This window comes from Erpetoichthys calabaricus, chromosome 1 (genome assembly GCF_900747795.2).
Source record: "Erpetoichthys calabaricus chromosome 1, fErpCal1.3, whole genome shotgun sequence".
NCBI lineage: Eukaryota > Metazoa > Chordata > Cladistia > Polypteriformes > Polypteridae > Erpetoichthys > Erpetoichthys calabaricus.
The window spans coordinates 74,329,823-74,343,925 of NC_041394.2; the positions used below are offsets into that span (position 1 = coordinate 74,329,823).

A 14,103-nucleotide genomic window follows, 5' to 3' on the forward strand; every position below is an offset into this window, starting at 1 on the left:
AGTACCCGGAGGAAACCCACACAGACATGGGGAGAACATGCAAAGTCCACGCAGGCAGGACCCCCGGGAAGTGAACCCAGGTCTCCTAACTATAAGGCAGCAGCGCTACCCACTGCGCCATCATGCCGCCCAGGAATAAACTAGAGTATGAAAATACCACAGATACTGAACTAAAAACAAAAAAAAAAAGAATACATTTCTGTTTTCACAAACCAGCCTGTTTAAAAGTCAGTCATTAATGTGTTGTGTATAGCTGTTCTTGTATTCTGTACTGGATGGTAGCACTGTTAACACTGCTGCAGAGTCTTGGGTTTAAATTCTGTCTAAGCATAGTCTGTACCATCTCTCTGTGTCTGTGTGAATTTTCTCAGAGTAACCCATTTGCGTGCTACACTGCAGAGACTTGTGTGTTAAGTTAATCGGCCCAGTGTGACTGTACGAACCTTATGATGAAATGGTGTCCTGTGACTCCTGTCTAGGTTTGGTTCCTTTCTTGTAGCTTAAAATACATTAGAAGTGTTCAATAATGAATGGCTTGATAAGAGGTATATAACACTGCCATGATATAACTTAAATGCCTTTGGTTCCTTTTACTGTATATTTCTTCTCATTCCTAAATAAGAACATTAATGTCAGAAAATCCTTACTACAGTATACTTCTGTAATCAGCCTTTGTCATTTAATATAGTTTACTACCAAATACTGGCTTACCTCAATGCCCCATGGTTTAGTCACTTTGTTTAACTTCATTGATGCATCTCCTGTGGAAGAAAATAAGAAAAGGTATATGTTTTAACATTCACATCTCTCAAGCCGGAATAAATTACAAACAGTGTCAGGGATAAGACAAGCGAAATCAGATTGTAAGAAGAAAAAAATGTGAGGACTAATACAGTAAATGTGAACACAGCAGGTGTTTAGGTAATGGAGTGTGGCTGAGGAATATTCATTATCTGAAACTGCACCGCTGGACAGTATGACAATTGAAATTGTTTTCCCTTTTGTTTTAAAAGATGGGAATTTTAAAATAGGGCATGATACTAATCAGAAGCAGATCAGACATTTCAAAAGTTGCACAGCATATAGGGAATTAATAATGTATTACTCATAGTAATTTTTTCCATGAAGGCTGCATACTTTAACTGTGTAGTGTAAAAGGAAGCCCTATTTTAGCAGCAAAGCCAGCTTCAAATCATAAAATGCCATGACTACAGAAACCTCAGGTGGCCTCACTATATTGACTTTCTGTCCATTTCAGAGCCGTTTTCAGAGACTAACCTTCTCATTTCCAAAGCCCTGAAATCGAAAACCCCAGAACACCTGACTAAATTGCCTACTCCATACAAACCTATGAGATTAATGAGGTCTTCTGAAGGCAGTCTTCTCAGTGTTCTGCTCCATCATTGACCTCCCGATCAGACACTTCTCACAGTTTCTCTCTCTCAAGCTCCTCCTTTCTTCACTAATATTCAAATCTTAACCGAAAAGCCATCTTTTGTGCAACTGTCTCTTAATTAAACAGTATGTGGAAATTGTGCTTCTAATTTTGACATTTTACTTGATACATTGCCCTATTGATTATAATGTAATTCTTGTAATTTAAAACAGACAGATTTACATATAGGTATACTCTGGTGCACTTTCATCCCATGCAATGTTGCTTTTTGTGGATGAACATATGACTACAAAAGTGAAATGAGCAAACTTCATTTAGAGCCCCTTCAAAGTACTGTGAATGCTCATTTGACACACAAAGTACTAATTTAAAATGTATTTCTAGAATAAAATTCACAACTAAAGGATTATTTCTTACCTCTATGGAACCTATCAGAGCTTATATAGAAGACTTGGGCCTTCTCTTAACTTCTCAGCTGATTCATGCAGTAACAAAATTTTATTGCCATCTAAGTGTCTAAGAGTAGAGCATGTGAGACTGCAAAATTAATTAACACAAATATCAACACAGAGGGTTGCCATATAAGATTCTCTGCATGCCCTCAAAACACCAGGGAGACTTTTATTGGTTATGGCAGTAATGTGACACATCTTATGAAATATTACAGGTACTTATACATAAGCAAGTAAAAATTGATGTGAAAGTGATTGCTGTAAATGCATTTTGCACAACAGGCTCATGCCCTGTCAGATTCTCTGTTCCCATGAAATAAGTATGCGTCATAAAAGTTAAATGAAAATAAAAGAGGCATTCACAACATAATGTTTTGCCATTTTTGAAATTTAGCAATATAAAACATCTACTGTATTTTAGAGAGTAAAATGCAGTCAACCTTTCTAGTCCTTTTTCAACAGTTTAAAGTGAACACACTCAAGATTACGAAATAGCTGTTAGTAATAATTGGTTTTCTAGGACACCGTTAAAATAAAGTAAGATCAGCTTTTACTTAAGCTCTACACACACAGGGTTGGCAGTGTGGTGCTGTGAATGGAAATACTATAACACATTAGTTGAACCAGGCTTGTTTATTGTCACACCTCTATTCAGTCATGCCCTCAGCCAATAATAGTTGTGAATAAATTTTAAAAAAAAAGTTGCTTGATGGGTGCCTGTAAGGTGACACTCCTGGTCATGGGTGACTTCAATGCAGCCACTAGCACTGACAGGGTTGGCTATAAGGATTGTCTCGGTCCCCATGGGTCCGGTGATTGTGATGAAAGTAGCTCCATGTTCCTCAACTTTGCAAAAAGGTCAGGGGTTGTGAATCGCTGGATTCTGGTTCCAGCACCCTGAGCCACATCATTGGACTTGGTACTCCAATACTGGTGGTGCGGTGAAGGAGATCGATCACATTCTCATGTGCAGACACTGGAGGCTCTTACAAAACTGCAGGGTCTACATAAGTGCCCAATTTGTGAATTCTGACCACAGACTTATTACTGCAACTCTGAAGATCCAGCTTAGGTCCAGTAGGTTACTACCTACTAGGAGAATGAGGCTGGACCTGGCCAGACTTCCAGATCAAGTGGTTTCTGATGAGTTTGCACACAGTTTGTGTGAGGAACTTACGGATTTGGGTGAGACTGCCGATCCTAATATGATGTGGGAGACCTTTCATAACAAGACCCTGAAGGTTGTTGAGGGTTGTGTTGGTGTTCCCAGTGTTCCCCGAAGCAGGTGTTTCATCTCGTAGGGCACTCTGGATATCGTCGAGAGGTGTCACAGTGCACGGCTTGATGGCAACTCTGGTGTGTACCGAGAACTGAGAAGGACGGCTGCGAGGGATTTGAGGGCAGATAAGGAGAGGTTTATTAGAAGAATCTGTGATCAAGTGACATACCATCTATGGTCTAGTGACCCACATCCTGCTTACAGAGGAATTGAAGTATTACGCACATCCGAATCTGTTCCTCGGAGAGTTGCACTCAGGACGGCTGATGGAACGGTCCTTATGGATGACACTGCAGTTGTAACCCACTGGGCTGGTTACTTCGAGCAGCTGTTTAAAGCTAATCCTCTGGCTAGGATGTTGGATATGCCTGGGTCAACGGTTATTGAGGCTGATCCTCCAATTAGCTGTGAACTAGGGCTGCAACTAATGATTATTTTGGTAGTCAACTAATTGTTCAATTTATTTTTTGATTAGTCGATTAGTCACGATTATTTCATGCCTGATTTTTTTGATGCCTGTGACCTGTGGTTGCACATCCTGTTCTGGGCTCCAGTGCATGTCTGACCTCATCTGCTCATGTCTGTCAACCTATGAATGTCACCCTGATGTCTCTGCATTAACACAATTAAAATTAATAATAATCAAATTAAAATAACAACCAATGAAACATATGAATTTGAAAATAATCAGATGTTTTTATATTAGTGTGACCATCACAATAAAGTCTAGTAGTCTCTAAACAAAAAAAGTGTATTTAACTTAACCAAAAAATACATCGTTAAAACTGAAATGTTTTTCATATTTTAGTAATAAATGACAAAATGTAGACATAAACTATATAATGTGTAAAGCCTGAAGTGCAAAGATCAAATAAACACTTTCACAGAAGGTTCAAGGACGATATAACACCTTCCATGGTGCAGCGGTAAGAATTGCTGACTTATAATCAAGAGTCCCCTGGTTCGATCCTGACTGCCTCGTATATTTACCGTTTTGAGTAGTGAGCTGCTCTTATTGTTAATATTATACAATAAACACATACATTTGATTTGCATCTGTAACAGCCATTGTATTAAATGTGTAGTACTTGTAAAAGTTACCTTTTTTTTTCACTTTTATTCTCTGTCACGATCACAATACATACTACCGCACCCCCAGAGATCTGATGCTGTTACTTTTTATCTGAAACTGGGAATAACTGTAGATGTGAGTGTTTTGAGACAATCGAACTGGAAATTCTCTGATCTGGATGGATAAAAGCTGACACACAAACGCTGGCGAATCTGCCTTATTCATATCTCATTGTCACTTGATTTTTTTTTATTCAATTTTATTGAGTGTTCCTGCTTGCGCTGAATTAGATCAAAGCCGCAATGACAAAAAAAACAGAGACATAGGTATATATGATGTTTGGAATTATTCATTTAATGACCTTATAGTACATTTCGGAAGGCATTGTGGCACGGATGCAACATTATTCATTTTCATTCTTGTGGTTGTAATCAGTGACCATGTTTTTTTCCCCCCGATGTTGCCCAGTCTGCACAGGACTCCAGGACATGCAGAGGAAAGAATGTTCCTCTGCAAGGTGAGCCATGAACGCTCTTCTTTTCTCAGTGGACCCCGTACATGCCTTGCACAGTACATGTGCTTTGATTGCCTCCAGGTCAAGCTTGTTATAGCACAAGCAACCGGCCACCTGCATGCTGCTGCTAGCACTGAATTAAGCTCATGCCTTCTGGTGTCAGCACGCAGCACCGGGGACAAAAAAAGAAAGAGACAAATATATGTGACATTTTGAAGAAATCATTTTATGACATGAATAGAACCAATCAGAAAACACCATTGCACTAATGCAATATTATTTGAAAACGAACAGATTGGGTGTAAATTTGTTATTTGTAAAAGTTAGCTTTTTTCACTTTTATTTTCTCAGTCTCGTTCACGCACTCCCTCCCCTCTTGATCTGACCCTAACTAACTAACAGCGCCAGCATAAATTCTCAAGAGAAGGTGGCATCACATCTCCAGGATGCTTTCGTATCAGATGCTCATGCTTTGCGATGGTGCTGCCATGAAAAGAAAGCTCCGCTTTGCATAATCTGCATTCAACTTTTTTTTCTTTTTTGGTGAAGTGCTCCCACACTTTAGAAAGTTTCTGTCTCAATTTTTTTCCATCTCCTTCCCCCTACTCTATCTGACTCGCCATTGCAACCAAGTTTATTTTCCTCTACATTCTTCTTCTCCTCAGATGTTCTTTCTTCGTTGGTAGGACTGTGTGCAGTCTTGACAAACAATAACAAACGATACTGCTCCCAGACGTTCATGTAGTGCATTGCAGTTACAGAAACCAATGTGGTTCTTTGTGACTGGAGCCTCTATTGAAGGTTTTGTTTATGATGCATCGGCAATAAATATTCCACGTCAATGATTTTTTGTACTCGACGTCGTCGATTACATCGACTAATCGTTGCAGCCCTACTGTGAACCACCCAACCTCACTGAGATTGCACAGGTGGTGAACCAACTGAGGGCTGGGAAGGCTGCAGGGATCTGTGGTATCCAGGGTGAACCTTTCCAGGCTCCTGGTATCATCCCAACTGACTGGAAAATGGGACTTGTCATCCCAATCTGGAAAGGAAGGGTGATCACCTGGATTGTGGCAACTATGGGGGGGGGTAAAACTGCTCTTGGTGCCGGGTAACGTCCTTACTAGGGTCGTCCTTAATAGGATCCGTGATCACTTGCTCACCTACCAGCAACCTAAGCAGTCTGGTTTTACACCTAAGAAGTCTACCATTGACCGCATCCTGGCATTGATGATTCTCATGGAGCGCAAACGCAAATATTGGCAGAGTTTCTTTACAGTTTTTGTTGATTTTTGTAAAGCGTTCGACTCAGTTAATCGAGCTGCCTGCCCTGTGGGACATCCTGAGAATTCACAGGAACCCCTCAGGATTGCTGGATATCATGGCTGGCCTGTACACTGGTACTGTGAGTGCTGTGCAGAATGGAGGCAGAACCTCTGCATTTTTCCCAGTTGATTCTGGGGTTAATTAGGGGTGTGTTCTTGTTCCTATTTTGTTCAATGCTTGCATAGACTGGGTGTTTGGTAAGGTCGTGGAGTCCAGCAGCTGTGGGGCATCTATTGGTGAAGAAAGATTCACTGATCTTGACTTTGCTGAAGATGCTGTGATCTTTGCGGAGTCAATGAAGGCTCTGATTGGGGCTCTCGAGACATTGAGTGAGGAGTCTCAGTGTCTGGGCTTGCAAGTGCCCTGGATAAAAACCAAGATCCAGGCTTTTAATGACCTCTTACGCACAGCCATCAGAAGTGTGTCTCTCTGCGGAGAGAGTGTTGACCTTGTCGAGAGGTTTACTTAGCTCGGCAGTGACATTCATGTCTCTGGTGACTCTTCCCATTAAGTCAGTTGACAGATTGGAAGAGCATGGGGTGGGGGGGGGATGTCATGAGGTCGCTGGAAAGGGGTGTTTGGTGCTCCTGATATCTATGCAAAAGGATGAAGGTCCAAGTCTTTAGATTCCTGGTGCTTGCTGTCTTGCGATATGGTTGCGAGACATGGACACTATCCAGTGACCACAGACAAAGACTGGACACCTTTGGTACTGTGTCTCTTTGGAGAATCTTTGGGTACCCGCTTGTTTGACTTTGTGTCGAATGAGGCACATTACCTGCATAGCGAGGAAGCAGCAGTTACAGCACTACAGTCATGTGGCACAATTCCCCGAGGGTGATCCGGCTCGCAGCTTCCTCGTTGTTGAGGACCCGAGTGGCTAGAAAAGGCCAAGGGGATGCCTACATAACACCTGGCCGCAGCAGATAGAGGGTCATTTCTGGAGGGTGGGACTGAACTGTGTGTCTACCTGGGGGATTGCCAACAGGGTCCAGAGCTGTTTTGTTGTGTGGTGGGTGCAGCAACGCGCTGTACCAGTGCATGCTCTCCAACCTGACCTGACCTGACCTTAGCCAAGCCTCCCAATACTCCAAGGTTGTCTGAAACTCACTTAGTCCTAAGTGATTCATATTCAATCAGACATATTGCACTTATTGTGTTGATCATTCATCAGTCAACATTTCTGAATCTAGCCTAGTGCTTTTGAAACTACTTTTAGTACTTTTTTTTTTTATAATATTTCTAATCATTTACCTTTCCTTTAAATAAGTTTTTTGTTTGCTTTCCTATTTAGACACTGTTCTTGCCTAAACTGATGTTCTCATTCATATGTTTGAATTATCAGTCATCCCTACTTCTCCCTTTGGCTCCAGATTTTTCCTGACCTGTGATTTGACATTGTTACCAACATTTTCTCAGTGTCATCTAGCCACTGTATAACTGAATCTTTCCTCTCATCCTCTTAGAAGTCCTTCACATGCACACAGTTCATAGAACTAAAAGAAGTTAAAGCATGGGTATTCAAATCTGGTGGACTGGTGGAGTGCAGTGATGTCAGGCCGTGATTGAATAATTACATGCTAATGTGCCACTGAGAGAAGTTTTCATATTCTGAGATATTTATGTGGATGTTCTCTATGGTCACTGTTTTCTCATTGTCCATTAAAGCTATTGGTTTAATTCAAATCCTCAGATTTCGTTCTTGCATAAATGCAATTCTGATTGTGTATTTTGTGTTACTTAAGACTAATCTAAGGTGAAATTCTGCCTAAAGTTCATTGCTGGTAGGATAAGATGCAGTTTCGAAAGACACTAAAAAGGGTAAGCAGACCCAGAAATTGTATATTTTGTTAAAATAATATAAATAGACAATAACATATTACATTATATAGTATAGTAGCTACACTATATTACATACAATAAAGATTCATTATTTGTTAGACAACTTTAGTGAAGAATTAGAAAGAACAGAATATATCTAGACTATATTTTTAACAAATAATATGTTTGCAAAGTTACATTTCCACCAAGATAGGTGGATTAGCAGATAATTTGGAATCCGTTATATCATTACAGAAGGACTTGGATAGCATACAGGCTTGGGCAGATTTGTGGCAGATGAAATTTTATGTCAGTAAATGTAAAGTATTACACATAGGAAGTAAAAATGTTAGGTTTGAATACACAATGGGCAGTCAGAAAATTGAGAGTACACCTTATTAGAAGGATTTAGGAGTCATAGTGGACTCTAAGCTATCGACTTCCCAACAGTGTTCAGAAGTCATTAAGAAGGCTAACAGAATGTTAGGTTATATAGCAGGATGTGTGGAGTACAAGTCCAAGGAGGTTATGCTCAACCTTTTATAATGCACTGGTGAGGCCTCATCTTGAGTACTGTGTGCAGTTTTGGTCTCCAGGCTATAAAAAGGACAAAGCAGCACTAGAAAAAGTATAGAGAAGAGCAACTAGGCTGATTCCAGGGCTACAGGGGTTGAATTATGAGGAAAGATTAAAAGAGCCTGTGGTGGGCAGGTGCCCTGCCTGGGAATTTGTTCCTGCCTTGTGCCCTGTGTTGGCTGGGATTGGCTCCGGCAGATTCCCTTGACCCTGTGTTAGGATATAGCAGGTTGGATGATGGATGGATTAAAGGAGCTGAGCCTATATAGTTTAAGCAAAAGAAGATTAAGAGGTGACATGATTGAAGTATTTAAAATTATGAAGGGAATTAGTACAGTGGATTGAGACTGTTGTTTTAAAATGACTTCATCAAGAACATGGAGACACAGTTGGAAACTTGTTAAGAGTAAATTTCGCACAAACATTAGGAAGTTTTTCTTTACACAAAGAACGATAGACACTTGGAATAAGCTACCAAGTAGTGTGGTAGACAGTAAGATGTTAGGGACTTTCAAAACTCGACTTGATGTTTTTTTGGAAGAAATAAGTTGATAGGACTGGCGAGCTTTGTTGGGCTGAATGGCTTGTTCTCATCTAGAGTGTTCTAATGTTCTGTAATTTCTACATTATTTAAGAGGAGATCAAATTTTATTTTCAGTTTTACTATGTAGTCTAAACCTGCTTACTGAAGTTGCAATCCCAGAAAAAAATCTCACTTTTACATACTGTAAATATCAGTCAGATCTTAATCTCAGAAAACACACTGGCACAAATAAGTGCCAAACACTAAGCTGACTTTGCCTAAAAAGTGAAAACCTGAAGAATGTTAAACATGCCACCTTATAGAATATGCTCAAGTTGTACATAGCAGGCATCTTAACCCAGATTAGACAGGGGGTGACCTATGCGATAGGGTTCCACACACACTGATCTGGATTCATTTTGACTGTAACATGTTTAAACCCCATCCCCCATAAGAATGTTGTAGTAAGTTGAAACTACATCACTGGAACAGAAGTAACCCTGGTCATACCTTTTAAACATTAAGCCACACTGTGTTTGGACACAATATATCTTGAGTAATAGCTGTGTTGGAGATAGAAATGGTAACTGGCACATGGTAATGCTCTTTGTTAAACTATCACTTTTAACACAACCAGGTAATATATTATATCTGCTTTTCACAGTTTCTAAACAATTGCAAGTAAACAGAAATTTATATTAACACCACTCTGAATTAGATAATGTGATTACCATGAGTCTCTTGATGCTCTGTGAAACATTCCTTCCATATATTCTGTCGGATGTGTGCCGCTTGACTAATGAGCGAATCATCATTCTGTTTATATCCATTAGATATGAGGACCCTTGAATCAGCAGTAGCACTAAACAATAGCCAAGCAGCTTTCACTTTCATCACTTATTCAATTAACAATTTAATTTGACTTGCATGTCATTTTAACCCCTTTTGATGGATTCAAAGGCAACAACAAAAACATTCTCTGAAATAAATTAGTATTATGAATTTTTATGAGAGAAGGATAATGTAATGTATTGTACAAGACAACTATTATTTTGAATTGCTCTGTGAATGCAACTATCCATCCATCCATTTTCCAACCCGCTGAATCCAAACAGGGTCACGGGGGTCTGCTGGAGCCAATCCCAGCCAACACAGGGCACAAGGCAGGGAACCAATCCCGGGCAGGGTGCCAACCCACCGCAGGACACACACAAACACCCACACACCAAGCACACACTAGGGCCAATTTAGAATCACCAATCCACCTAACCTGCATGTCTTTGGATTGTGGGAGGAAACCGGAGCGCCCGGAGGAAACCCACGCAGACACGGGGAGAACATGCAAACTCCACGCAGGGAGGACCCGGGAATCGAACCCAGGTCCCCAGGTCTTCCAACTGCGAGGCAGCAGCGCTACCCACTGCGCCACCGTGCCGCCCTGAATGCAACTATTACTTTTGAAATAATGCTTTACAAAGATATGTGTGTTCTGGTTAATTCTGTAGTGTGAGGTAATCCAAAAAAGAAGAAGGACCTCCTTTAAATCCTCTGTTGCTCTGCTGTGTTACTGAATTTAGACACTGTAATAGTACCATTCTCTTCTTAAATGTTATGGTAGTCAGGATATAACAATCAGAATATTTTCACCTTTTCTCGGCACTACTCTCATGACTGTTATGAAATTCCAAGACACTTCACTCTTTGTATTACCAGCAAAACAAAAAATGTCATTCAAGCAAAATAATGCAGACTTTGGTAGTGTTAGCTAGTTAGTGATAGTTTCAGAAGAAAATAGGAAACTCTTAAATAAGATGACCTAGACTGGTATCTGTTCACTGTTTATGCCAATCAAGACAAAGTTTACAATGGTGAATGAGAGACAACAGATACAGTATCATAATACATCAGCATGATATTAACCTACAATTTATGGAAATCCCCAGTTGTATATGGTGGGCAGTAGGCACCAAGTCTCTTCAGATAATCTTAATAGTATGTCATGTGATCTACAAATTATCTCATGTTCTTGCTTCATGGAATTTAGTCTGTCCCTTTCTGATGAGTATGACGACTTTCAAACAAATGCAGAGAATGCCTAATGACTCTAAAGACTGGAAAACTGTCAGTCTTGTTCACAAGAAGGAAGACAAAATGGATTTCAATTATCATAGACAAACAAGTCTCACATTTACCCCATGGCAAATTTTGAAAAAAAAAATCTGAAATAAATCTGAAAACTACCTGTGCGAAAATAATATACTAAATAACAGTCAGAATGGGATCCAAAGAGGATGATTATGCCAAACCAACCTGTTAAACCTGCAGAAATCAGCAGCTGAAATACTGTACAAAAAGCCTTTGATGCAATTCCATGCAAAAAACACTGAGGAGGGAGCAAAAACAATTCAAAAAGACTTGGACAATCTTCAGAACTGGGCAAACACTTGGAAAATTCAGTTTAATGTAGAAAACTACAATGTGTTCTAAGCAGGCAAAAGTAACAATAATTATAATGACAAAATGGGCTAAGTTGCTTTATACAAAAGCAAATCCAGAAAAGGATTTAGTGGTTCATGTTGATGCAGTGTTATACGAAGAAGAAATTATAAGGCAAACAAAATGTTCAGTTGTATTGCAAAATGATGGAAGCCAGAAAACCATTCTTCACAAAAAAGTAATTGGAATCTGGAATAAATTAAGTGATTGAATAATTAAAGGAGAAATCTTAACAGCATTCTAAGAGTATCTGGGACAAAGTTGGCAAATTTAGTTACTGGCTAACTAAATAAGCCTAATGGACTGAGCGGTTTCTGAATTGTTTGACTTATTACATTCTAAACAACTGCTGACACCAACACTTTTGCTGTCATACAATGTGCTGGGATTGATCATGCTACACTCATGAAAACTAAAAGTGCAGCAACTATCAGATTCACTGAATTGTTAACATAATCATGGAAAGTGTCTTTGAGATATTCTTAAGACACTGATGTGCTTGCATACCAAGATCACCCTAAACTGATTTTCTCCCAGGCCAGATGCATGTGCTTCAAGTGACAGTCTTGAGCATAATAAACATGAAAATTTTATATTTTACATATTTGGCAATACTCATTTTTTATGCTAGTTTACAATATAATACACCTTGTGGCGGACGGCCGGGACCCATGCCCGGCCGGACGCCCCTTTGTCACTAGATCTGGGGGAGCAGCCATGGGAGCCACGCTACGTCCCTCAGAACCTTTGTTGGCAGCCCCCCTAGGTTGCATCGGGCCACTTTCATGGAACACTGGAGCTCATCTTGGTTGGGCTCCGTGGCCTCTGCCAGGGGAATCTGCATAAAGCCGCATGGCTTAACGAGCCCATCTGGGCGGGAGCGCAGCCACACCTGGAAGTGCAGCCAGAAGTAGATTAACAAGCACCTGCAGCACTTCCGGGTGGGATATAAGAGAAGCCTGCAGCCACTATTCAGGGCGCCAGATTTGGGAGGAGGATGAGGACAAAGCTGCCCTGGGAGAAGTGGAAGACAAAGAGTGTGATTTGGGGTGATTTTTCTTTGTGTGTGTTTTGAGGACTGTGTTGTGCCTATGGGGTTCACGGAGAAGACATGCCTCACAGGTGAAGAAAAAATAAATCTTTCTGTTTATTTTGCTTGTGCCTCTGGTGTCAGTCTCTGTAGGGTCTGCGCCAACCAAGCACCAATATCACAACCTGTATCAGGGTGCAAATTCCTCAAAGTCTATATTGAGAAGAACAGCAACCCTTTGCAGTTTCTGTAACATATTTATTTATGAAGCCAGATCACTAGCCCAGTGGCCAAATAATCAGACTGTAGTCTTTCATGTGGCTGATTTAATTGTCACTACTTTCACTTTTTTACTTTATAACTTAATTTGCGAGTGCTCCAATTGTAGAAAAATACTGTATATCAAGTGTAACACTAATTTATAAAAACTTCCATCCATCCATTTTCCAACCCGCTGAATCCGAACACAGGGTCACGGGGGTCTGCTGGAGCCAATCCCAGCCAACACAGGGCACAAGGCAGGGAACCAATCCCGGGCAGGGTGCCAACCCACCGCAGGACACACACAAACACACCCACACACCAAGCACGCACTAGGGCCAATTTAGGATTGCCAATCCACCTAACCTGCATGTCTTTGGACTGTGGGAGGAAACCGGAGCGCCCGGAGGAAACCCACGCAGACACGGGGAGAACATGCAAACTCCACGCAGGGTGGACCCGGGAAGCGAACCCGGGTCTCCTAACTGCGAGGCAGCAGCGCTACCACTGCGCCACCGTGCCGCCCTTTATAAAAACTTTCAACAAAAAATGTAAATAACACATACTTTGGTCTGCGGTGGGTTGGCACCCTGCCCTGGATTGGTTCCCTGCCTTGTGCCCTGTGTTGGCTGGGATTGGCTCCAGCAGACCCCCGTGACCCTGTGTTCGGATTCAGCGGGTTGGAAAATGGATGGATGGATGGACATACTTTGGTGGTGGGAGTGGTGGCTCTGAGGCTAAGGACCTGCGCTGGTATCCCAAAGGTTGCCAGTTCGAATCCCCGTCAGTGCCAAAAGAGATCCTACTCTGCTGGGCCCTTGAGTAAGGCCCTTAACCTGTAATTGCTCCAGGGGGCGCTGTACAATGGCTGACCCTGCGCTCTGACCCCAAGGGGTATGCGAAAAAAACTAACAAACACTGTTGTAAGTTGCTCTGGATAAGAGCGTCTGCTAAATGATGTAAATGTTTTGCAGAGTGATTAGCTTAGTATGAAAATAAATACTGGAATTCTAACCCTAACAAGGTAAAGGACACTAACAGTAATAAAATTGGAATCTCAGACTCAAGCATGAAAATTAATAGTAAATGTGATAAGCAGATTCACCAGGATGTGCAAGTCCCTGGTGTCTTTGAACAAGCATTAGTGGTCCTCAGAATCCACAGTGTTCCAACAGGCGATACAGTGATCCCTCGCTATATCGCGCTTCGCCTTTCACGGCTTCACTCCATCGCGGATTTTATATGTAAGCATATTTAAATATATATCGCGGATTTTTTGCTGATTCGCGGATTTCTGCGGACAATGGGTCTTTTAATTTCTGGTACATGCTTCCTCAGTTGGTTTGCCCAGTTA

General features: G+C 41.1%; 1 protein-coding gene across 4 annotated transcripts in view; it reads right to left on the bottom strand.

Annotated features, from left to right (window-relative positions):
- The window catches only part of zmp:0000001168 (signal-induced proliferation-associated 1-like protein 2), a 317,833-nt gene that overhangs the window by 140,839 nt on the left and 162,891 nt on the right, over positions 1–14,103 (bottom strand). For all 4 annotated transcript variants that reach the window (XM_051933621.1, XM_051933609.1, XM_051933613.1 and 1 more), the window contains one exon: positions 712–761. The gene's annotated coding sequence lies outside the window, so the exon portion shown is untranslated. The remainder of the gene's footprint in view (positions 1–711; positions 762–14,103) is intronic.